This window comes from Thalassophryne amazonica, chromosome 3 (assembly GCF_902500255.1).
Source record: "Thalassophryne amazonica chromosome 3, fThaAma1.1, whole genome shotgun sequence".
NCBI lineage: Eukaryota > Metazoa > Chordata > Actinopteri > Batrachoidiformes > Batrachoididae > Thalassophryne > Thalassophryne amazonica.
In genome coordinates this window covers 85,074,044-85,099,661 of record NC_047105.1, presented here as the reverse complement: position 1 = coordinate 85,099,661, position 25,618 = coordinate 85,074,044, and the positions used below count along the sequence as shown (strand labels likewise).

General features: G+C 38.4%; 1 protein-coding gene across 2 annotated transcripts in view; it reads left to right on the top strand.

Moving 5' to 3' along the window:
- The first annotated feature begins 1,582 nt into the window (after positions 1-1,582).
- vdrb (vitamin D receptor b) overlaps positions 1,583-25,618 on the top strand; it is a 188,669-nt gene continuing 164,633 nt past the window's right edge. For both annotated transcript variants that reach the window (XR_004559640.1, XM_034167006.1), the window contains exons 1-2: positions 1,583-2,013; positions 2,275-2,348. The gene's annotated coding sequence lies outside the window, so the exon portion shown is untranslated. The remainder of the gene's footprint in view (positions 2,014-2,274; positions 2,349-25,618) is intronic.

The following is a 25,618-nucleotide window of genomic DNA, read 5'->3' as shown; positions in this document are numbered from 1 at the left end:
GTATGCAGCGAAGCACGGCACCAGCGCATGCTCCTGTACTTGATGTGTAATCTATATGACAACACACTGACAGTGCTGATGATGCAATAATAAAATCAGTGCAAAATCCAGACAGTATACACCCTGATTTTCTTGTCAAATATAGGAAACCAACTAAAAAAGTCATAATTCATCACATGAATTATGAATTTTAAAAAGCAAAAAGTGCTCATACATTTTCTTTCATTTTACTTTATGTATAAACAGTTATGCACATGGTTTTTCGGATTTTTGGTACTTTCAATATATATTTCTTATGACTTTACAGGTTTTTAAGCAAATTTACTGTCTAAAACCTTTTCACCATGGTAAAAATAAATACTACTAATAATAAATACTTGTTTTTGAGACATCCTTTCTCCATGCAGCCAAACAGACAGGAGTGATCACATAACCTCCAGCTTCCTCCGTCGGTTTGCAGAGGGAATGTTAGAAATAAATATGCACAATCTTCATTCATTATATCACAAACATTTTGTATTCAGCTCCAGCCAGGATCAGTATTCTGTTTAGGACCTACAGAGGTTCCTGCACTTCACTGAAATGTATCCACCCCGGTGAAAAGAGGACTCGTGGGACTGGATGGGCTCCCCCATCTCTGTCCTCTTAATGTGTTTACATTGTAGACACACCCATAACCTTCATCAGTTCTCCAGAGCTACTGTGTGCACAAAATAAATGAATAAATCCTCGGAAGATGCTGTGATGTGTGGTTTTATGTCGAGGTGGAAAACATATTTCTGTGTAATATATTTGATGTGACTGTACTGTGGAGTTGTTTAATCTTCTATTTTTGCTGTATCTATTCTGCCATACTTCATGCATTGTAAATGTACCGCAGCAACATCATGCATCAGCATCACCACCATGCAACAGCAGCATGATGCAGCTGCACCACGCAGCAGAAGTAGCACCAGGATTGGCTCCTGTCCTGTGTACTGCAGAATAGACAAGACACACCCCTGCGTGGCACACTGCACAGATTTGTAAAGTGTCCAAAGAAATCATCAAAATAAAAGCACGAAATAAAACATCTGGGGTTAAACATGCTTAGGATCATTTTGCGCACCACGTGATATCGATGGCCTTATCGTTCGAGGTAATTCAAATTTTTAATATACGCTCCAAGCCTGCGGTGTGCAAACAAAGGCTTTCCGGGGTAAAAGAGAAAACACGGTCTCACCAGGACCCCGCGCCCCCGCAGAGACAGCTCCGTGCGTGTGATGTTACGGTAATCCCTGCACACCAGCCCACTGGATCAGGGATCATAGGGAAAACCGTGTTGCTTTAAACCTCACGCGGTCAAAGTTGTTTACCTCTTCGTTACCTCTGACGTCACGACACACCCCTGTTTTGAGAGAAGCTGATCATAAGGCTATGAGCGTCGATACCGACCAATCGCACCTGGGCTGAGCCTGGACACAACCAATCACAGAACGAGAGACACGCCGAGCCCACGTCGGATTGGCTCGCGGAGGGGGTGGAGGGAAATCCCTCTTTCCCGTAGAGGCGCCGAGGAGGGGGCGGGGCATATTAAAAAAAAAGTAATGGCCATCTATTTGGGTCCTAGAGAAGATATTTCTCGTCTCGTTAGCGTGGGTGTGAATGAGTTTTATCCGTGTTTAGACTCCTTCGGCAGTAATTTCCCGTTACATTCGAACTTTTATTGAATTTTGCCCGCTCTCGGCGAAGATATAATGGCAGAAGTTGGCGGCGCGTTTTAGGGTTAAAGCTACAAGCTAGCCGCGCTAACGTTAAGCTACTCCCAGCGTCTGTAAGGGCGGACGAGTTTGACATTTTCTCCTCGAAGTCTCGCCTGATTCCTGCCGTGAACACACCGTCATCCTCCGTCTTTCTCTTCTCCGACCACCGACCAGTCAGCATGGAGGAGACACTTTATAATACCACGAAGACAACCGCGACTGAAGGGGATTAACGAGCTGCGCGGTCTTGATGGGGAAAAGTTAAATCCAGGTATGAAAGTCGTTCTGACTTCTTTTTCTTCGCTTGAAACCTCACAAGAAACTGGTTTCGCACGACTACGATTGACTGGATATCGTTTGACCTTTGTATTTGCCTAATTGCTGCGTGATGATTGTCAGTACGGTGTTGAAAAGTAGTTGAGTGTTAGATAAACAGAAGGTTAGGTAAGGTACGAAGGTAGAGGCCCATTCACTCAGACTTATTGCGACATTCCCTTTTTTCTTTTTCTTTTTTTGCTTTTGTGTTGAACAGGATTAACAATTTGGCATCGAGTGAAGAAAGGTTTAAAATCTCACCATTTGTCCAAGAGCATGAAAACCCCCCAGGTGAGAAAGTTTGCTTTTGTACTCTTTTCACCTGCACTCGAATATAGTGAGCTACATAATTTTTGATCTTATTGATTCGTACTTGCATAAATCTCATTTTAAATCTTAAAATGTGGTCGTTTTGCTCTTTATCTAGTGCCATTATTTACAGGTTTGTTGCTCTGGTTATTCCAAAAATGTTGACGTATTTTCCCCTGTAAAGAAGCTGTAATATGATGGTGTATAACACTGTAACGTGTAGTTATTCAGTTGAAAACATTTCTACTTTATAAAATGGAAAGATCAGTGTTTTTGAAACAGGTAAGTTAAACCACAGATGCCAGTAAGATGTCAAAATGCTTGGTTGAAAATAATTGCTTGATTAAAATGAAGAAAACAAAGGAGAGTGCTCCATTTGGGTCATACAATGTAAATATATATATATATAAAATCTCCTTTATTAACTCACAGATATCTTCATGGACATCATGAGATGTACTCACTGATGAAGATTCTTGAGTGTTGAGTCTAAATGTGTTGGTTTATATTCTAAAACATATTCATGTGTTAATAACGGATGTTTTTTTTTTGTACATATTTTTTTTTAATTATTATTTACATTTTACTTGTTTGCCTTTCTGTTGGACTGCAACTTGTACTCTTGCTGACTTCTTTCTGAAATTCAGTAGACAGCAATTTATGTGACATTTGCTTGCTTGGTTGATTGATCAGCACATACTTTGGTCTTTTTCACAAAGCTGCAGTTGTTCTTTGCTTTCAGTTTCTTAATTGCAAGTGATTTGCAGTATTGCAAATATTGTGGTTTTTGGTAGGGAAGTGCTGTATTTTGTCACCCATGCTAGTAATTTCTCCCCATGATAAGAATTTGTCATCCCTCAATATTAACAGTATAAATTAACTTTTATTAACGTATTAATAAAAATTATGTTCCCGCAAGTTATGTTCCCGTAATGTCTTGGGATCCTCAGTTACCTCCTGCGGTTGGTGGGTCCTAGGTCAGACACATCACTGCTTACATCTGTTGTTTATTTATGGTGCACATGTCCAAGTTCTTGTTTTTTTTTTAATTAACTTCTATTAACTTGTTTACATTTGCACCACATGTGGGCAGCTCACATGTATAATGAAAACAAGCATCATGGAAGCCCCGCTTTAAAACCATAGATGAGAAAGACGTTAATTGTCTAAAGAGCAGCTTCCTCTTGCATTTTCAGAAACCAATGTAAGTAGGCAAATTCTAATACCTTGTCAGGTGCAGTAGCCAGTTGCTTTCATTATGATAGACAGTAAGTCCTTGAATGATCTGACAACGGCAGTGGCATTTTGCAAGTATAGATGATTGCATTTTTCCTGAAAAAATAACTTGGGTATAAAATTAATTTTCTATTATTTTTAGCCTACTTATTTACAATAATTTAGTATTTTATGTTTAAATGTAACTTTTTTTTTTTTTTTTTTACATGAATGCTTGTGTTTGCAAGGCTCTCAAAACTATATTCTGATATGTCTTGTGGCCAGAAAAGTAGTACTGTTTTCATATTGTCATTTAGATAATTATAAGAAAACTACTGTGATGTAGATTCTACACTGCCACTCCATAATTTTGTGGTTTGTTAATTGAGCTAACAAGACATTTGAAGATAGCACTTTTGGCTTTTGGACAATGTGATTATTTTCTGATATTTTATAGACTATTCAATAATAATTGACTGACTTATTGATAGGTTAAACAAGATTGTAGCTATGCAAAGACTGAGCTCTGGTTTAACATATTTTTAAGAATATCTGTAGAAATGAGAAGGAATTATTTCAGTGAATGGTCCTTAAGTTATTAAAAACAACTAACCTCAGTTGTGACAGTGTTGATTAAACATTAAATAAATACTGATAAGATGAAGCTGCAGCGAAGGCTGGCACTTACTTACACAATTCAACTTGTTTCCTCAGATGAGTTCTTTATGTTCCAACTCTAATCTTGGTATTTCTTGTCCTTGATGGTAGAATAGACAGTTAAGTGTTTAGAATGGACTTGGTTCTTTCATTTATTGACTGTCAGTGTAACATGGTTGTTTATGGAGTTGTGCAGTGCTGATGGTATAGTCTAGTAGGGCATGTGTACAGTGAAATAACCCACCCCCTCCCTCCTTTTATGACAGTTATTGGTCACTTCCTCTCATAATGTAATGTAACCTTATGGAAAGAAAGAACCTGCTGTACTTTTGTGTACAGAACAGCTCACGTGTACCTCAGTGCATGTGTGCTATTTTACATGTACGTTCAGTTGGCTATGAAAGTAATGAAGTGTTAAGTTCCCGTAATGTCTCGGGATCCTCAGTTACCTCCTGCGGTTGGCGGGTCCTAGGTCAGACACATCACTGCTCATATCTGTTGTTTATTTATGGTGTCCAAGTTCTTCTTGGACGGAAAACTAAGATACTGTTTAATGTTGATCGGGTTACTTTTATTCCAAAAATGATAGGTTTATTGAATGGCTTGCTTCTAGAAAATTAATGTAATGTACAGTGCATTTTTTTTCTATCTTGGAAAACTTATATTTATGTCCATAATAAATTAAAATTCAAGGTAATTTTTTACTTTTAAAGAGAGGCATTTCCTGAAGGAGAGACAGTGTTTTATATGGAGCTTTACGTAACACATACTTGAGGCCTAAGTGCGTTTGCACTCAACTCACCTACATGTATGTTTCTCTGCTTCTGTTCGTTTGGTTTTCTGTGTGCATGACTGTGCGCGCTCAAGAATGTGCGTTCTCTGTCATATTCGGCATGGACACAAGCAGCACTTTTGGTGTGTGTTTGCGAGAGCCTCTCCCTGCTTCTTCTCTTTCCCCTCTCCAGAGTCCAGTAAGGGGCCCAGCATAAGGGGCAGGCTGCCGTCACTGGCTCTTTCCCCAATGCAGGCCAGCATTGAGGCCTGGACAGGGGTGGGAGTGGTGGAAAGACCATAGGTTTGGACACGGGACCACCCCCCGCACTACCACTTCCATCCCTGTAGCCCGTCCTGTGTGGGGCACAGGTCACCTTGTCATGTGTTGTTACTGCTGCTGTAACATGTGCTGGGTGATTTTTAGGAAAACACCACAAGATAGACTTTCAGAGGCAGGGAAAAAGTGATGAATAAAAATGTAGGACCACACCAGTGGTCACTTTTCTCCAATTTGTTGCATTTACTATATTTTCTGGAGTATATAAGCTGCACCTTTTTTCTGTATTATCAGCTCTTTCATTTGGGTTTTTTGTGCATTGTTGTAGTGTACTTTTTTTTTATTGGTGTTTATTCTTTTATTAGCTGAAGCTCATTTTATTTACTGCTTAGATTCCTGGGAAAATTCTATATAAATAGTCTTTAGAATTATAATGATGAATAATTAATGTGATATTTATTCATATATTTTTTAATACAGTACATACTGTGGCGTTTTGGGATTACATTTCATTGCATTTCATTAGGGGAGGTGATGGTCTAGTGGTTAGTGTTGGGCTTGAGACCAGATGATCCTCGGTTCAAATCCCAGCCTGACCAGAAAATCACTAATGGATCCTCTCCCACTGGGGAAAGGATTAATTGCGCATGAACTGAGTATACAAATATCGGGTGTTTGTTGTCGTCCACAACAAAATTGGCCAAAAATGACCAATTTTAAGGTTCTGTTATTAACCTATAACATTATTCACGGACTAGCACCTCCCTACTTAGCTGACCTAATTAAGCCCTATGTACTGGCCTGGGCTCTGTGTTCTCAGGGTGCAGGACTACTTATACCTGTTCACACACTCAATCAATCACACTCCAACCTGTCCACCATAGCCAAGACCAAAGAGCTGTCTAAGGACACCAGGGACAAAACTGTAGACCTGCACAAGGCTGGGATAAACTACAGGACAACAGGAAAGCAGCTTGGAAGACGACAACTGTTATGATTATTTATTAGAAAGTGGAAGAAACACAAGATGGCTGTCAATCTCCCTCAGTCTGGGATTCCATGCAAGATCTCACTTTGTGGGGTAAGGATGATTCTGAGAAAGCTCAGAACCTCATAGGAGGACCTGGTCAATGATCTGAAGAGAGAGCTGGGACCACAGTCACAAAGATTACATTAGTAACACATGATGCTGTCATGGTTTAAAATCCTGCAGGGCAGCAAGGTCCCCCTGCTCAAGCCAGCACATGTCCAGGCCTGTTTGAAGTTCACCAGTGACCATCTGGATGATCCAGAGGAAGCATGGGAGAAGGTCGTGTGGTCAGATGAGACCAAAATAGAGCTTTTTGGAATCAGCTCCACTTTCCATGTTTAGAGGATGAGAACAACCCCAAGAAAACCATCCCAACCATGAAACATGGGGGTGGAAACATCATACTCTCTGTAATTGCAAACAAAGGCTACTGTACCAAACATTAACATTAATTTTCACAGGTGTTCAAATACTTATTTGCCGCAGTAACATACAAATTATTAAAAAAATCATACTTGTGATTTCCGGATTTTTTTTTTTTTTATAAGATTGTGTCTCTCACAGTGGATGTGCACCTAAGATGAAAATTTCAGACCCCTCCCTGATTTCTAAGTGGGAGAACTTGCAAAATCGCAGTGTGTTCAAATGCTTATTTTCGTCACTGTATGTATGTATGTATGTGTATATATATATATATATATGTATATATATATATATATATGTATATATATATATATATATATATATATATATATATATATATATATATATACACAACCCCTGGCAATAATTATGGAATCACCGGCCTCAGAGGATGTTCATTCAGTTGTTTAATTTTGTAGAAAAAAGCAGATCACAGACATGACACAAAACTAAAGTCATTTCAAATGGCAACTTTCTGGCTTCAAGAAACACTATAAGAAATCAGGAAAAATAATTGTGGCAGTAACGGTTACTTTTTTAGATCAAGCAGAGGGAAAAAAATATGGAATCACTCAATTCTGAGGAATAAATTATGGAATCACCCTGTAAATTTTCATCCCCAAAACTAACACCTGCATCAAATCAGATCTGCTTGTTAGTCTGCATCTAAAAAGGAGTGATCACACCTTGGAGAGCTGTTGCACCAAGTGGACTGACATGAATCATGGCTCCAACACGAGAGATGTCAATTGAAACAAAGGAGAGGATGATCAAACTCTTAAAAGAGGGTAAATCATCACGCAATGTTGCAAAAGATGTTGGTTGTTCACAGTCAGCTGTGTCTAAACTCTGGACCAAATACAAACAACATGGGAAGGTTGTTAAAGGCAAACATACTGGTAGAGCAAGGAAGACATCAAAGCGTCAAGACAGAAAACTTAAAGCAATAGTCTCAAAAATCAAAAATGCACAACAAAACAAATGAGGAACGAATGGGAGGAAACTGGAGTCAATGTCTGTGACCGACCTGTAAGAAACCCCCTAAAGGAAATGGGATTTACATACAGAAAAGCTAAACAAAAGCCATCATTAACACCTAAACAGAAAAAAACAAGGTTACAATGGGTTAAGAAAAAGCAATCGTGGACTGTGGATGACTGGATGAAAGTCGTATTCAGTGATGAATCTCGAATCTGCATTGGGCAAGGTGATGATGCTGGAACTTTTGTTTGGTGACGTTCAAATGAGATTTATAAAGATGAGTGCCTGAAGAGAACATGTAAATTTCCACAGTCATTGATGATATGGGGCTGCATGTCAGGTAAAGGCACTGGGGAGATGGCTGTCATTACATCATCAATAAATGCACAAGTTTACGTTGATATTTTGGACACTTTTGTTATCCGATCAATTGAAAGGATGTTTGGGGATGATGAAATCATTTTTCAAGATGATAATACATCTTGCCATAGAGCAAAAACTGTGAAAACATTCCTTGCAAAAAGACACATTGGGTCAATGTCATGGCCTGCAAATAGTCCGGCTCTTAATCCAATTGAAAATCTTTGGTGGAAGTTGAAGAAAATAGTCCATGACAAGGCTCCAACCTGCAAAGCTGATCTGGCAACAGCAATCAGAGAAAGTTGGAGCCAGATTGATGAAGAGTACTGTTTGTCACTCATTAAGTCCATGCCTCAGAAACTGCAAGCTGTTATAAAAGCCAGAGGTGGTGCAACAAAATACTAGTGATGTGTTGGAGCATTCTTTTGTTTTTCATGATTCCATAATTTTTTCCTCAGAATTGAGTGATTCCATATTTTTTTCCCTCTGCTTGGTCTAAAAAAGTAACCGTTATTGACTGCCACAATTTTTTTTCCTGATTTCTTATAGTGTTTCTTAAAGCCAGAAAGTTGCCATTTGAAATGACTTTAGTTTTGTGTCATGTCTGTGATCTGCTTTTTTTCTACAAAATTAAACAACTGAATGAACATCCTCCGAGGCCAGTGATTCCATAATTTTTGTCAGGGGTTGTATAAATAAAACAATAAGCATCAGTGTACTGGCTCAAACAGTGTTGATTGTTCAGCTTACAGTGTTGTCTGACTATATGGGCATGTGTTGCACTGTTTACACAAACTGTTTGTGTAAACAATGTAACACTGGAACAGTGTTTGAAGCATCACATGTCTGATATCATATATTGATTATATTCAAGCAATCAGACTGAATAGACAGCCACCAAATTTTGGTCAACACTGAAGAAGGGCTTGAAAGGACTAGTAGCATTAGTAGTTGAAATGAGTCAGCGTTTGGAATATTTGACAAAACAGGAGAGAGAATTTTCAGCACGGAGTAGTAAAGGACTGCAAAACATAGCTAAGGATATCTGGCTTATTTCTTTTCAGCCTGGTAAGTACAGTTATTTTATTCAATTATATCATCATGTTGCAGTTATGACTACCATGTTTGCCCATGGAATGCCATTCTGTTTAAGAAAAGCCAAGTTGTATATTATAATTGCCAGCACATGAATCTCAAAATCAAAACCATATTCTGCATGTATTAATCAAACCTTGTGTATAAGTGGAATTACATCAGTGAATGCACACGAACAACAGTTACAGTTGAAATACTGACACTGAAAAAGAAAAAGAAAATATTTCAAAATTGGATTAAATATCAAACACATGAAAATATAGTGATTTTGTTGGGAAAGTGTAGGTACACGGACCCACAACAGGGGACGCAAATGAACGGACAATGGAGTAGGTCAAATAACAACACTTTACTGTTGTGAATGTGCACAACAAATACAACAGATTGCAACAATAGACAAAAGCCAAATCATAAAAGGTGTCGTGTGGGCAGGCTCGAAGATAGGAGACGTCTGTCCAAAGCAGAACCGGAACCACACGATTTCCTCCGCCACCAGACCCCGGGAATACTGGAGCCGCCAAGTCCCGAACTCCCAGGTGGCCACTGCCTCCGCGTGTCGGACCTGGTACTGCTGGCGAGGAACAACAAAACAATTAAATGTGGGCGTGTCTGCACCCAGGAATCCGTACGGCAGGAAAACTATCTCCACCACTCGTTGGAAAAGGAGTCAGCAAAACAACGCACAAAAGTCACAAAGATCACTGTCAAACAGTCAGCTGATTACGTTACCTTCCAGGTAGAACGATATCTCGGCAAAGAGGTGGAGACGTCGTCCTGCTGATGTACCCCTGCTGATCAGGTGATTGGTAACAGCTGTTGCAGGTGATGTGTGACAGCTGTCACCCTGGCTGCTCCTGTGAGGCGGCTGCGCCCTCTGGTGCTTGGAGCCCGCACTCCAGACAGGGTGCCCTCTGGTGGTGGGCCAGCAGTACCTCCTCTTCTGGCGGCCCACACAACAGATTTGTCACAATATGACCCCTATAATCAAGATCGTATTGGATCAAAAACCATTTCATTTTTTTAATTCCGCCCTTTGAACATTAAAATCTCAACGAAAATATCATGAATCAAACATTTTTAGACCGTTTTAAATGTGTTGGAGCTCTGTGAGTCTAACGACTGTTAATACCAAACAGAGTGCAAATGTTGTAAAAGAGCGGCTGACTTTTCAGCATTAATTCAGTTTGTTTCTCAGAAAATCCGTGCAAGGCGGCACAGACAAACCTGAGAGCCGTGGGGAAATTTTCCGCGACCCGCGGCTTAGAACATTGCGGAAGAGAGCTCTCTCAAACAGCTCGGCTTTAGAAACGCCCCCCCCCCCCCCCCCCCCATGCTCGGCAGCAAACAAAGTAGAGAGCATGCAGCAACAGTTGAGAGGTTTCACAGTGGCTCCTCTTCGATATCAGAAAACGTCGCAGGTTGTATCGGTATTTTCTGATAATTAAATTACGTCAGTATCGGAAGCCGATGCTAAATCGGACCGGTCGCATCCTTAGATCGCTTGCCGCTAGCCCTAAGCTTCGCTAACAGACCCAGAATTTAGATGAAGTAAGGCCAAGACCTGTTACATTGTTATTTTTCTGTCTCCAGAAAAGTGGACACGAATTAATAAATCCTCTATCACAAATGTTTGGTCTTTTTTATGTCCTTGTATTAGGGCTGCCACAAACGACTATTTTAATAGTCGACTAGTCAGTGATTTATTTTTGCGATTAGTTGACTAGTCGGATCATACGTAATTTCCTAAATTAAGGCCTGCAGCATTTTCCGAGAAACATCGGGATGAAAACATGAACATTTCCAAATCAGTGAATATTTCTTAGACTTCATTTACATCAGTCATTCAAAATACAAACAGCGTGGTACTTTATAGTAAATCTGTGTCAGGTAAGCAGTTCTCAAAAACTAAATGTCCATGCTGGAAGGAGACAAGTGAGGGAAGCCACCAAGACACAACTCTGGAAGAACGTTTGGCTTCTGTGAGTGGAGAAACTGGGAATAGTGTAACATTTTTATTTTCATCTTCATTGTACATATAGTACCAACCTTTTCTGATTTGTGGTTGTTTTTCTTGCATTTCTATAATTACAGAACTGCTATAAAGAAAAGTGTGAACATTTGAATGTGTTTTAAAACTTTGTGGAGCAAATGCAAACACCAAACTCTTGTAAAGAAGGAAAAAAAATACACAGACATGTGCAGGAAAACTTTGATATAAACTGAACAGAACAGTGGAGGCTGATTTGGCTCCCCCTGTTTTTTTTTTTTTTTGTATAAATAAATCACAATAAATTAAGAGGTAACGCACTTTGAAATTAATACAACATATAGCTGCAGCTTATAATAACTTTGAAAAATAACAAAAATCAGCAGCTTGTATTTTTATTCTGACTCCAGTTCATTTTAGTGTGATGAAGTCATTTTAACCTGTGTATGTGTAATTTTTGCTCAGTTCATTTATATATTCTCATTTTTTTAAGGATGTTTTAAGGATATTTGACAGTTTATTTCATCTCATGATCTCATAAATTCAGTATATGTCGCGCACATGGTGTGAACAGGTTGGTACCATCAGAACTGCGTGGATAGAGCAAGTGGAGAGAGAAGTAAAGGCAGCTCCACGGTTTGGTTTTGGTGTGTGTGTGTGTGTGTGTGTGTGTGTGTGTTTTTTTTAACATGTTCTCTTGGGTTAAAATCCTCTCTCTCTCCTCCGCGCTCGCTGTCTCAAGTGCACTGATGGTTCTCAGCAGAATGTAACGTCTTGTGCCTCCGTTCAGGAATCTCCCTCTCTCCCTTGCTCGCAAACTGCAGCCAGTTGACTCCGCGCGCGCGCGCGCACACACACACCGACAGCTCCGTCAGTAAACTGCGCGTTTTAGGCGTCTTTGAATAAGACGGCCACTGTTTTAATCGGCCGTCTTTCCCAAAATTTGAACGTCCAAATGACGGCAGGACAGCTCGCTCCCTAAAACTATGAATTGAGAGAAAAGCAAAGACTTAAATAAAATAAGTGACTTGTTGACTAATAAATTAGCTGTTGACGGTTCCAATAGTTGACGTAGTCGTGACTAGTCGATTCGTCGTGGCAGCCCTACCTTGTATTCATCATCGTCACCTTCTATGCTATATTCCCCACCCCCCACCCTCTTCTATCTGTGCTACGGACCCAAATGTACTTGTGTATTGAATCACATGTCCACATATATATGTTGAAACGCAGTGCTGTACAGTCTGGGTCATTTCTGATTTGTTGTATTTCTATATACACACAGTGTCCCAGCCTGAGGATCACAGTAAAACACACTGCGTTATGTTTTCTCCCTTCTCTTTCTGACTCACTCAACAAAGTCTCTGTCTTTTCCGTGTTCCTTCATATATTCCTCTCACTCCCTTGCTTTGTTTCCTCTTTAAGAGAACGCTTCTGGCAGTGTGGGTTAATTTCAGAGCCATTTGTGGAATTGCATCATACGATGGAGGAAGATGCACCTTGGATTGTCACACTTGAGTGTTTTTCAGCTGTTATTTATTTATTATGCCGTTCGTTTTTGTTTCCCTTCCACTTTGTCTGGATATACTTCCAACTGCGATTCTTATGTGTTGGGATGTGGTCTGTAAGCTCATTGCTGACATTCTTGGTACGTGATGCCAGAGCTTTTTTATTTCCCGCTTTCCCTGGTTTCTTCTGCATTTCTGTGTGCAGTTAAAATGACCCCTCCTTGAAATACTGTTTGGATGCTTCTCTTTACCCACTTCGTTTTTAGCTTGCTCTCTCTTCAATCACATTTCATCTAAACACCTAGGCCCTAATGGCACCACTTAATTAGGTTTGTTAGACGGTGGCAGTTGGTGGATATTAGGTGTTTTATTACTTGATATTGATGCTCATGAAAGTCAATCTAAGATCTGGGCTGTGCTCCAAATGTTATTTTTTCCTCTCTGTCTACATAAGTAACAAACCACCTGATAAGTAAAACCTGGAGCCACTTTCCTGGTTAGTGATCACATATGCGACCCGTGGTGCACTGTAAAGCAGTGTGCTGCAGGAACAAGTACAACAGAGGTAAATGGACTACCCCATGATTGGTTACAGGATTGCTGCTATGCCCAAGCTTGATACACTGTCTATAAAGCACTTATTATAGCTTTAACATTCTGTGGCTTATTGGAGGAGCAAAATGCATATTTATAAATTACAATATTTAAAGGAATATGCCTGTCTTGTTGCATTGAGTATGGACTGTTACTGTTATGTAGCAGCTCTGTTCAAGTCTCTCTGTTCCTCATATTTCCAGCATCTTTTACCAAGGCTCAATTTGCACTTTTTGTCATCAGATGTCATGTAATTCGTAGTTGCAAATTAGACGTAGATGCAGATGTTGCAAATAATAGATTAATATGGTCAGGTTCGAAAGTCATTGGGTAGTTACAAGGTTTTTTTTTTTTTTTTTTTTGTACACATCAAAATGGAGTTAAAAGGAAGCAATATGTGTTTGCAGTGTAGACTTTCAAAACAAAAAATATTGCATTTAACTATCTATAAATGATAGACATTTTCTGTATCTCATTCCTCCTTTTTTAAGAGCCCATCAGTAGTTGTTGCATCATCAGTTATATGTCTTCATAATGGAGTGACATAGAGAATGGTTTTCTTTAAAAGGTGTGCAATTTCAGTTACAGTTTACCAGAGTGCACATGGGGGTCTCCAGCATAGATTTGATCTGTTTTCTTGTATGAAAATCCTTTTCCACTTCAACATGAACCTGTGAAGGGTGAGACAGGCAGCCATCGACTCTCGCTTTCACACCTAGTACTGTGGAAACGTTTTAGGTGCGCTATGGTGTTTAGTTATTTATTTACTTTTTTTTTTGGTAGTTATTTTCTGCATTAGTGTGTCAACAGACATCAAATGTCAGATGTCCACACATTGATCCAATAACAAAAGTTGATCTTGAAATGTGTGTTTCCTTTCATCAATGAAACTACTCCATTATTAATTTACACCCAGCTCAACCCCCCCCCCCCCCCCCCCCCCCCCCAAAGAAACCAGTGTACTGCTTGATACATAACACAAGGACAATCACTGTTGATGATTAATACAATATTTTTGAGAAACTGACTGTGTATGACCTGATATTGTTAGAAAATGCTGGAGACCACATAAAATAAATTATTTTTAAAAGGTGAAACATCATCACAACATCTTATTTATTTCTGTATATTTATAGATGTTACGTACAGTTGTGCTCAAACATTTACATACCCTGGCAGAATTTTAGATTTTATTTATTTTTTTTTTTTTTTGTCATTTGTCAGAGAATGTGAATAACACAAAAACCTTTTTTTCTTTACTCGTGGTAAAAAAAAAAAAAAAAAATCGTATGAAGCCATTTATTATCAAACAACTGTGTTTACTCTTGTTCAATCATCCCTGATCAAAAATTTTAAGTTGGTGATGTTGGCCTGACATGCACACAAGTTGACACAAACGGGTTTGAATGGCTACAAAAGGTAACCATCATCACCTGTGATTTGTTTGCTTGTAATCAGTGTGTGCGTTTAAAAGGTCAGTGAGTTTTCTGCCTCCTGACAGACCTTTGCATCTTTCATGCAGTGCTGCACTGATGTTTGTGGTTTCTGAGTCATAAAGAAAGCAAAAGCATTGTCAAAGAAAAGGTAATTGAACTGTATAAAACATGAAAGGGATATAAAAAGATATCCATGGGCCTGAGAATGCCAATCAGTTGTGTTCAAATGTTAAATAAGAAGTGAAAAATGGGAAACCAAACCATGGTCAGGTAGACCAACAAAAATTTCAGCAACAACTGCAAGTAAAATTGTTTGGGAAAAAAAAGTGGTGTAGCTGTTTCAAGATTGACAATGAGGAGGCACTTGAAGAAAAATGGACTGCACGGTCTAGTTGCCTGAAGAAAACCATTACTATACAAATGCCTGGGGATGTGTGAGCTACAAAGGCACAGGAAACTTGGTCAAAATTGATGGCAGGATGAATGCAGCATATTACAGGGATGAAAAATATGGGCTTTTTGGTGGATTTCCACTTTTTTGCCAGTTGTCTGGGTTATGTTTGAGACAGTGGTGCAGGGCTTGACAATAAGGCAATTTATGCACTGGCCCACAGGGCCAGTAGAATTTGAAAGTTACTGGCTCGGATGAAAATATCACTGGCCCATACTTTCACGCCCGCGCCGAACCGGGGGGTAACCGATATTAATTTTTTAAATCAACACTCAGACATTAGAATTGGGTTTCCTTAATGCAAAAACACTTGAAAACAAACACAATATTCTTATACTACATGATTAAAACCCCTAAAGTGAGTCAACTTTGAAAAAAATGTCGGTAGGTAACTGATAGGAATTTTTTCAACACTCAGACATTAATACAAAAATTTATTTATTTCTTGATCATTTACAAAATTAATATAAGTTAAATTTCATATACCAAGCTCCCTTGCTAATGTTGTCACTGTGGGGTTTCCACAAGGGCACACTGATTAGACTTTTAAACTGGCGTATGAAATCATACCAGATGTCTACCAGGACTTGGTATATTTATACTTACTTGTCAGCATATTCTGGCATGGCCCTACAAGTTCCACAGAAGACAACCTCGCTCTCCTCATCACGCTCCACCCTTACCAAAAAGTAGTATATGCAAGTATGTTTCAAGTATACTTCCAGTTTACTTTTTATATACTTATCAGTACTATTTTTTGGTAAGGGCAGCCATGGCCATCTTTTCTTCCAGGAAGCTAGCCAAGTTTTCCTCACCCTTTTCTTCTCATATTCAGCATCAGCAGCCTTCCTCTTCTGTGCTTGTTTTGAGGGTGATAGCTGTTCTTTCCTTTGCTTCCCTGGTTTCTGCCCAGGGGCAGGAGGTTTCAAGAAATTCATAATATTCACTGCGCTCGATCTTGCTTAAGCGAAAATGATGCGTCGATGTTGAAGCGAAATTCGCGCCACATCAGAAGATGCTCCTGCAGACGAAGTTCGTCTGCACTTGCACACTGGCAATGTTCGGAACATTGCGAAGTGGCGCAACATGTCCTGTCTCTGGTAGCAGCCTGTGAGCAGGACTTATGTCTCTTTTGTCCTTTATTTCACAATTATGACAAGAGTTTTTGGAGCGAGCAGCAGCCCCATAGCAGGGGGAGCACAGTTTCTTTCTCTTTTTATTTACGTGCGCGCGCGAGCGAATCGACTGTAGAGAATATTTTATTAATTAACTACACAGATGTATAATAAAACAAATGGTGACTGGTTTCTAAACACAATTGTGACAGACGTTTTGGGGGAAGAGCGAGCTGCAGCCACACAGCAAGCAGAGTTTCTTTCTTTTTTTTTTTATTGTTTACATGTGCGCGTATGAACGGGACAGTTGGTCCTCAAACTGGGTCCTGCAGAGGCGGAAGGACCGCTGAAAGCAGCCGTCATCCAGACGCAGCTCCTGCAGCAAATAATGATAGTGCCTGAATTGGGAACGTCTCATGACGTTTGTCAGCTTTCCACAACAACTCGCTCCGTGTGATCAAGGTCCGTCATGTTAACTTGACTGACAGCCGGAGCCGGCGAGCGGAATGGAAGCTCCTCCTATTTGATGACACACCGGGGCGAATTTTCGCAGCAAAAGCAGAGCGACAAACTCGGCGAAGGAGGTGCGTCCCTTGCCACGCGACCCCCGCGAATTTCTAGCGTCTGATCGTGCCCGGTGTGAACGCGGCATTAGACTAATAAATTTGCCCAAAGCGATTTTAATTCTTACTGGCCCGTACGGACCAGTGAAATATGAACTTCACTGACCCGTGGTGGCCCGGAACGTGTAAAAAAGGCCGCCGGGCCATTGGACCAGTGCTATTGTCGAGCCCAGTGGTGGGCACAGATAACCTAAAAGTTAACTTTGATAACAGATAATCAGATAACTGAAAAGTTATCTTTTATAAAGCTAAACCAATAAACAGATAAAAGAATTATCGGAAGCTACAGATAACCGATAACTTTTAGTATGGACTGGGGGCGCACGCCACACAGCCACATTGGATTACACTAATGGCTTAATACTTTTGAATCTCAGCACTGCAGGCTCTGCAGCTGGGTAAAGGTTAAGTCACATACACAAAAAGGAACTCACAAAAAATAAATAAAACCCCAAACACTGTCATTATCTTCATCAAAAGCAGTAAATCGCAGTATTAGAAGTCAGTCTATATTAAACCGTTTACGGAGCTATGGGTCATATTACGTTCACAAAACAAATGTACAAAAATAGACTTTTGAGCTGCTTACATACCGTTTTTTTCCACAGTGTAACTTCTTTCAGCTTGTTCTCCACCATGTTGCAACAGCAGCAGTCTTACCGGTGCTTGTTTTTTTTTTTTTTTTTTAAGTGTGCAATGACACCTGCTGGCTTATCGTTGTCACACCAGCCGGCGCTGCTAAGCAGTTGCTAAGTAAGACCTCAGGCTGTCCGGATGACGTGCAGGTTCCAACATGCTGTAGTGCATTTAGCTTAATTTTTTTCCCTCTAAAACCCCTAAAAACAGACATAGAAAGCTGAAATTTTAATATGTTGTAGACACAGAGCTTTCCAAAAAGGTGCAGCATACCAAGATCAGATGATGAACATGCACATAAATTAATTACATGAACAAATGAAATTAAGGTGTACAACATACTGTTTATTAAGCAGATATATCCTCAATTAAGTTCTATGTAATCCAAAATAAATTTTAAACAAATACGTTGTTAACCCCAAAACATGAATGTGGGTCTCACAAAATGTGAATATCATTCATAGTACATATATACATGGGCGTAATGTGGTGGGGGATAGGGGGGCATGTCCCCCCCACCTTTTTATTTATTTATTTATTTATTTTTTATTTATTTCATTCATTTAAAAGAAAAAAAACAAACAAAAAAACAGAAAAGCAGAAATAAAGCATCTCCATTACCAGAATGAAAAGGAGCAGAGAGAAGAACAAGTCTTATATTTTCTGCCCCTTTTTACAATACAATCTTTCAATATCCAGTGTCATTTTTCAACATTATTTAACAGATTGTATTTCTTTAGCTTGTCACATACCACTGACTTATTTCATAATTATGACCATTATTAAATAGATTACATCTCTGACAGGTTACATTTTTAAACTTAAAACATTTTATACATTATTAACAAATTACATTTTTTTTTAACTTCCTTACAGCCCACTAACTTATTTTATAGTTTCATACTTACTTAATACATCTAGTTTAATACGTTTTTTAAATAATTTAAGAGACCTTAATTCTTTAATTTCTTTGTTGAGATTGTTCCATAATTTTACACCATTTACTGCCATACCCCCTGTTCTTTTACTCTGGTTCTGTATCTTGGTTTTCTAAAGACTTCTATTCCTTTCAGTTTATAACTACTTACTCTTTTCTCAAACATATTTTGAATGTTTGTTGGTAAAGTATTTTTATTTGCTTGGTACATTGTTTGTAATATTTTCAAATCGACCAAATCACGAAATTTAAGTACCCTGTACTTAATGAACAATGGATTAGATGGATCTCTAAAACCACTGTTGCTAATCACCCTTAAAGCCCTTTTCTGCAGAATAAACAAAGGTTGTATATAAGTTGTATATGTTGATCCCCAGATTTCTACACAATAAGTTAAATATGGGAAAATCAATGAATTGTACAATGTTAATAAACCATAACTATTTAATGAATATTTTACTTTATGCAAAACAGCAATGGCTTTCACTATTTTTCCTTTTATGTAATTTATGTGTGACTTCCATGTAAGATCTTCATCAATTATGACTCCTAAAAATTTCATTTCTTTTACCCTTTGTATACCCATTCCATCTATTTGTAATGACACGTTATTTTTTTTTGCTCTGTCATTAAACAATATGAAATTTGTCTTATTAATATTTAGTGACAGTCTGTTTATATCAAACCAATGCTTAACCTTTTCCAATTCTGTTTTTATCACTTGTGCTACTTCCTGTATATCTGATCCAGAGTAAAACAGCGTTGTATCATCAGCAAATAAAATGCTACCAAGCACATTAGATACATTCACAAAATCATTGATATACAAAATAAACAGTTTGGGTCCAAGTACTGATCCTTGTGGTACTCCATAAGCAATATTACACAATTCTGATTTGATATTATTTATCTGAACAAACTGTTTTCTGTTTTCTAAGTAGCTTTTTACCCACTGATGTGCAATACCTCTTATTCCATATTGTTGTAACTTGTGAAGCAATCTTGAGTGGTCAATAACATCAAAAGCTTTTTTCAAGTCAATAAAAATACTTACAAAATAATCCTTATTTTCTATTGTTGTTGATATTTTCTCTATTAATTCCATAATTGCCATAGCTGTCGAATGTTTTGTTCTGAATCCATACTGAGCATTATTTAAAATATGATGTTTCTCAGTGAATTTATCCAGCCTTGTCACAAAAACTTTTTCCATAATTTTAGAAAACTGTGGAAGCAATGATACTGGCCTGTAATTAGAGAATTTATGTTTGTCTCCATTTTTATATAATGGGACTACCTTGGCAATTTTCATTTCATCTGGAAAAATCCCTGTTGACAGAGACAGATTGCAAATATAAGTAAATGGTTCAATAACAGTTTCTATTATACTTTTTACAGTCATCATGTCTAAATCTTCATGGTCAGTTGATCTTTTGCTTACACAGTTTTTTACAATATTTCTTATTTCATCTTTTTCCACATTGTCCAGGAAAATACTATTGACCGTATTTACAAGTGTATGTAATGTATCTTCTACTATTGGTTTATTTCCCACCAGACTTGATCCTACATTTGAAAAATAATCATTAAACCCATTTGCCACTTCTTTTATGTCATATTGTTCTGTCTGAGTTATTTTCATTAGTTACTTCATCCAAACCATCAACATGTTTATTAGACCCCATTCCTACCAGGCTGCTCAAGGAAGCCCTACCATTATTTAATGCTTCGATCTTAAATATGATCAATCTATCTTTGTTAGTTGGCTATGTACCACAGGCTTTTAAGGTGGCAGTAATTAAACCATTACTTAAAAAGCCATCACTTGACCCAGCTATCTTAGCTAATTATAGGCCAATCTCCAACCTTCCTTTTCTCTCAAAAATTCTTGAAAGGGTAGTTGTAAAACAGCTAACTGATCATCTGCAGAGGAATGGTCTATTTGAAGAGTTTCAGTCAGGTTTTAGAATTCATCATAGTACAGAAACAGCATTAGTGAAGGTTACAAATGATCTTCTTATGGCCTCGGACAGTGGACTTATCTCTGTGCTTGTTCTGTTAGACCTCAGTGCTGCTTTTGATACTGTTGACCATAAAATTTTATTACAGAGATTAGAGCATGCCATAGGTATTAAAGGCACTGCGCTGCGGTGGTTTGAATCATATTTGTCTAATAGATTACAATTTGTTCATGTAAATGGGGAATCTTCTTCACAGACTAAAGTTAATTATGGAGTTCCACAAGGTTCTGTGCTAGGACCAATTTTATTCACTTTATATATGCTTCCCTTAGGCAGTATTATTAGACGGTATTGCTTAAATTTTCATTGTTACGCAGATGATACCCAGCTTTATCTATCCATGAAGCCAGACGACACACACCAATTAGCTAAACTGCAGGATTGTCTTACAGACATAAAGACATGGATGACCTCTAATTTCCTGCTTTTAAACTCAGATAAAACTGAAGTTATTGTACTTGGCCCCACAAATCTTAGAAACATGGTGTCTAACCAGATCCTTACTCTGGATGGCATTACCCTGACCTCTAGTAATACTGTGAGAAATCTTGGAGTCATTTTTGATCAGGATATGTCATTCAAAGCGCATATTAAACAAATATGTAGGACTGCTTTTTTGCATTTACGCAATATCTCTAAAATCAGAAAGGTCTTGTCTCAGAGTGATGCTGAAAAACTAATTCATGCATTTATTTCCTCTAGGCTGGACTATTGTAATTCATTATTATCAGGTTGTCCTAAAAGTTCCCTAAAAAGCCTTCAGTTAATTCAAAATGCTGCAGCTAGAGTGCTGACGGGGACTAGAAGGAGAGAGCATATCTCACCCATATTGGCCTCTCTTCATTGGCTTCCTGTTAATTCTAGAATAGAATTTAAAATTCTTCTTCTTACTTATAAGGTTTTGAATAATCAGGTCCCATCTTATCTTAGGGACCTCGTAGTACCATATCACCCCAATAGAGCGCTTCGCTCTCAGACTGCAGGCTTACTTGTAGTTCCTAGGGTTTGTAAGAGTAGAATGGGAGGCAGAGCCTTCAGCTTTCAGGCTCCTCTCCTGTGGAACCAGCTCCCAATTCAGATCAGGGAGACAGACACCCTCTCTACTTTTAAGATTAGGCTTAAAACTTTCCTTTTTGCTAAAGCTTATAGTTAGGGCTGGATCAGGTGACCCTGAACCATCCCTTAGTTATGCTGCTATAGACGTAGACTGCTGGGGGGTTCCCATGATGTACTGTTTCTTTCTCTTTTTGCTCTGTATGCACCACTCTGCATTTAATCATTAGTGATCGATCTCTGCTCCCCTCCACAGCATGTCTTTTTCCTGGTTCTCTCCCTCAGCCCCAACCAGTCCCAGCAGAAGACTGCCCCTCCCTGAGCCTGGTTCTGCTGGAGGTTTCTTCCTGTTAAAAGGGAGTTTTTCCTTCCCACTGTAGCCAAGTGCTTGCTCACAGGGGGTCGTTTTGACCGTTGGGGTTTTACATCATTATTGTATGGCCTTGCCTTACAATATAAAGCGCCTTGGGGCAACTGTTTGTTGTGATTTGGCGCTATATATAAAAAAAAAATTGATTGATTGATTGAATTGATATATCTCTTTATTTTCTTTGACAAAGTAATTTGGAAAAGTTGCTTTCGCTCCATCACTTTCAATCACACTTTTTATAATTCCCCATGTTGCCCTCATATTATCTTTATTCTTATTTAATTGTTCACTATAATAATCTTTTTTTTGTTTCCTAATTATTGTCAATAGTTTATTTTTATATTTTTTTGTATCTGTGTTCTGTTTCCTTTGTTTGCATTTTTAAAAAGCACCTGTATAAATAGTTTTTCTTTGCACAAGCATTTTTTATTCCCTTTGTCAGCCATGGTTTATTTACTCTTTTCTTACTAATTTCTATTAATTTACAGTTTTTATTATATGATTTCATCAATATTTTCATAAATGAGTTATATGCTACATTAACATCACTGACATAAACTTCTTCCCAATTTTGATTTTTAAGATCATATTTTAATGTCTCTAAGGCTTTTACTGACTTGTCTCTTTTAAAGTTTATAACAGTTTTTTTCTTGTACCTATTTTTATATTTAAATATTGAAAAGACTGGTAAATGATCACTAACATCTGTCATCAAGATCCCATTCCTGATAATTTCATCTGTTCTATTTGTAAATATATTGTCGATTACCGTTGCACTTTGCGATGTGATTCTGGTTGGTTTTGTTATCAAGTGGAATAACCCCAAACTATACATTGAATTCACAAAATCACTTATTCTTTGGCAACTGGAGCTCTCTATGTTAATGTTAAAGTCTCCACATATAAAAAGCGTTTTGTTTTTAATTTGATGGAATAGCTCTATTATTCTATCTGTAAATTTCACAACACAAGTGTCTGGTGCTCTGTATACACAACTGATTAAAATATTTTTAGATGTTTCATGTGCAAGTTCCACTGTTACAATTTCTATGATGTCATCCACAGTTGTCATTTCTTCTACATTTCAGTTGTCATCTCTTCTGTTCACAAAATACAGCTCATATCCCTCTATTTGAACATCAGTCATGAGATCATCATTAAGCCAAGATTCAGTGATTGCAACAATATTAAATTTATTTTTAAACTGATTTAAATAATGTTTTATTTGCGACATTTTACAATACAAGCTTCGACTGTTTATATGTAAGAGTGACAGGGTATCTTCTGCAATTTTTTCACTATTTAGCTGTTCTACCGTATAATACTCGCAACCAATCGTTTTTAAGTCAAATATACTTTCATCAATATTAGTTTCTATGTCATATATTTTATCATCTGTTTCCATGTTTGATCAGATTTTTTTTTTTTTTTGGTCCAATTACCAACAGACGCCTTATTTGATTGTCTATTCAGGTCTGTATTTTGTAAGGTCCTCCATGTTTTTGATTTGTATACCGTTTGTTCCTTCTTTTACTCTAATCCACACCCTACAATTCCAGACCCATGTAGCAACAATGTGCTTCTGTTTTTTTAATAGTCTTGCTTCCCTAGCAATATCTGCGTTTTTTTTTTTGTTAAATGCTCATTTATATAGACACTTGTTCCTTTCAAATTCTTTGCCTGTCTTAATACTTCATTTTTATATTTTCTGCTTGTAAATCGTATAACAATGTTAGACAGTTTATTTTTTCTATCTTTAGTTGGAACAGTATAGCAGTCTGATATTGTGTCTTGATGGATGTCAACACCATTTTGATATAAAAAGTTTGTAACTTGCTGTTCCAATGATTGTTGTTCTTCAGGTGGTGCATTCTCCCCACTGGTTCCACCAGAATCCACCACCCTTGCATATGTCCGATGCCTTGTTTCTAGTCCAGATATTATAACATCATCTTTTCTAGTGAATTGTTCAAGTTCATCTACACGTTGTTCAAGTTTCTTAATGATCTTGTCCTTCTCTTTAACCAGTTTTTGGAGTTCTTTAATCTCCACCGTCAGCTTGTCTAAATTAGACATGTCTTTTAATATCTGGTTTATTGAGGTCTTTATCTCCTCTATATTTTCCTCAAGTTTCTCCGTTTTCTTGGGTGGTGCCATGTTAACTATCGTGGCTTAGTATGGCCACTGTTAATTGCAAAAAACAATTTTCACCCGTAACCTCCACCACCACAGGTCCGGTCACCGCACACCAACCCTCCCCGTTGCTAACCTCGTTCACAGGCGCCCCCAGCCTCGGTCGTAGCCGCTGCTAGCCACGGATGTAGCCGCCATCAGCCAGGAATGTAGCCGTAGGCGGCCTCAGATGTTTCCGCCGCCAGCCTCGGTTGCCGCCGCCGCCAGCCCCGGATGTAGCCGCTGTTAGCCTCGGATGTAGCCGACGCCTCGGGCCTGGATGTATCGCCGCCACCGATGCCTCTGGCCTGGATGAACCGCCTCCACCGATGCCTCCGCCGCATTTTCAACCAGGGGGGATAGAGTATGGTATGTTCCCCCACCTTCTGACATATGTGTGTGTACTTGAAACATGCTATGCCAGTCTTATGTGCAAAACAGTATCTTTGTTTCTGCAAGTTTGTATTTTTAGCAGCATTGACTTGTTTACAACACCTGTTTCTTGTTTGTCACATTCAGAATTTTCTGGGACTGGATTTGCCCAGATTTGAAACCAAAAATGGTTGCCTCTAGGGACTAGTGTCTACACATAAGTATCAATGGACCATATGCTAATTTACTAAATTCTGAAAGTTAGAAAAGGAAATCAGAAAAGCTGTCTGGGACCTCAGAAAGCCCATCTGCAATTATTGCTTGATCTTCAAAATCAGTCTATGCAAGCAAAATTATGTTCAGTATGAGTGTTGTCATTAGTGCCACTTCAAAAATTAAATTCATGATAAGTAATTTATCCTAAACTTAATGATCTGTTGTTTTTTCAAACTTATGCAAAAACAAATCTTGAGGAAAAAAATACAGTATGCGATAGTTAATAATTATTAAGAGCCTGTTCTTTCATATTTATGAATACATTTTGCCACATTGCAGTTGTTTTTTTAATGAGAACTCAACCTATCATTCTTTTTTAGTTCTACACATGTGGTGATACCTTATTTACACCAGGATGTTAATAAAATCAATGCTGGCTATTCTCAGAATAAAGTACTTATATCCACAGTTTCAAATTGCATAAGTCAAATGGTGTCCACTTTATAGTCTTCTCAAAACATTAAAATTCTGGATGCTCAGAATGCATCTGAGCTTATCTAGAAACTGTTGGCTTTGCCCGCTCCAGGCTTTGCGTTCTCAGGGTGCAGGACTATTTTGTGTTCCTAGGGTGAATAAGAAGTCTGCGGATCACAGAGCTTTCTCTTATCCTGCCCCTGTTCTGTGGAATGATCTCCCTGCGTCAATAAAACAGTCAGATTCTGTGGAGACTTACAAGTCCAGACTTAAGCCTCACTTATTTTCCCTTTCGTATGGCTAGCATACTGGTACAGTTTTTTGTTTTATGCTTTTTACTCTTTTAATTCATTTTATTAGGAAACGGTGCGTGCCGCAGCCTCAACTTTACCTAAATTTTGGGTAATTCAGTGAAGCTTAGGGCTAGTGGCCAACGATCACCTTAGTATTTCTTCTGTTTTTCTTGTTGATTAAT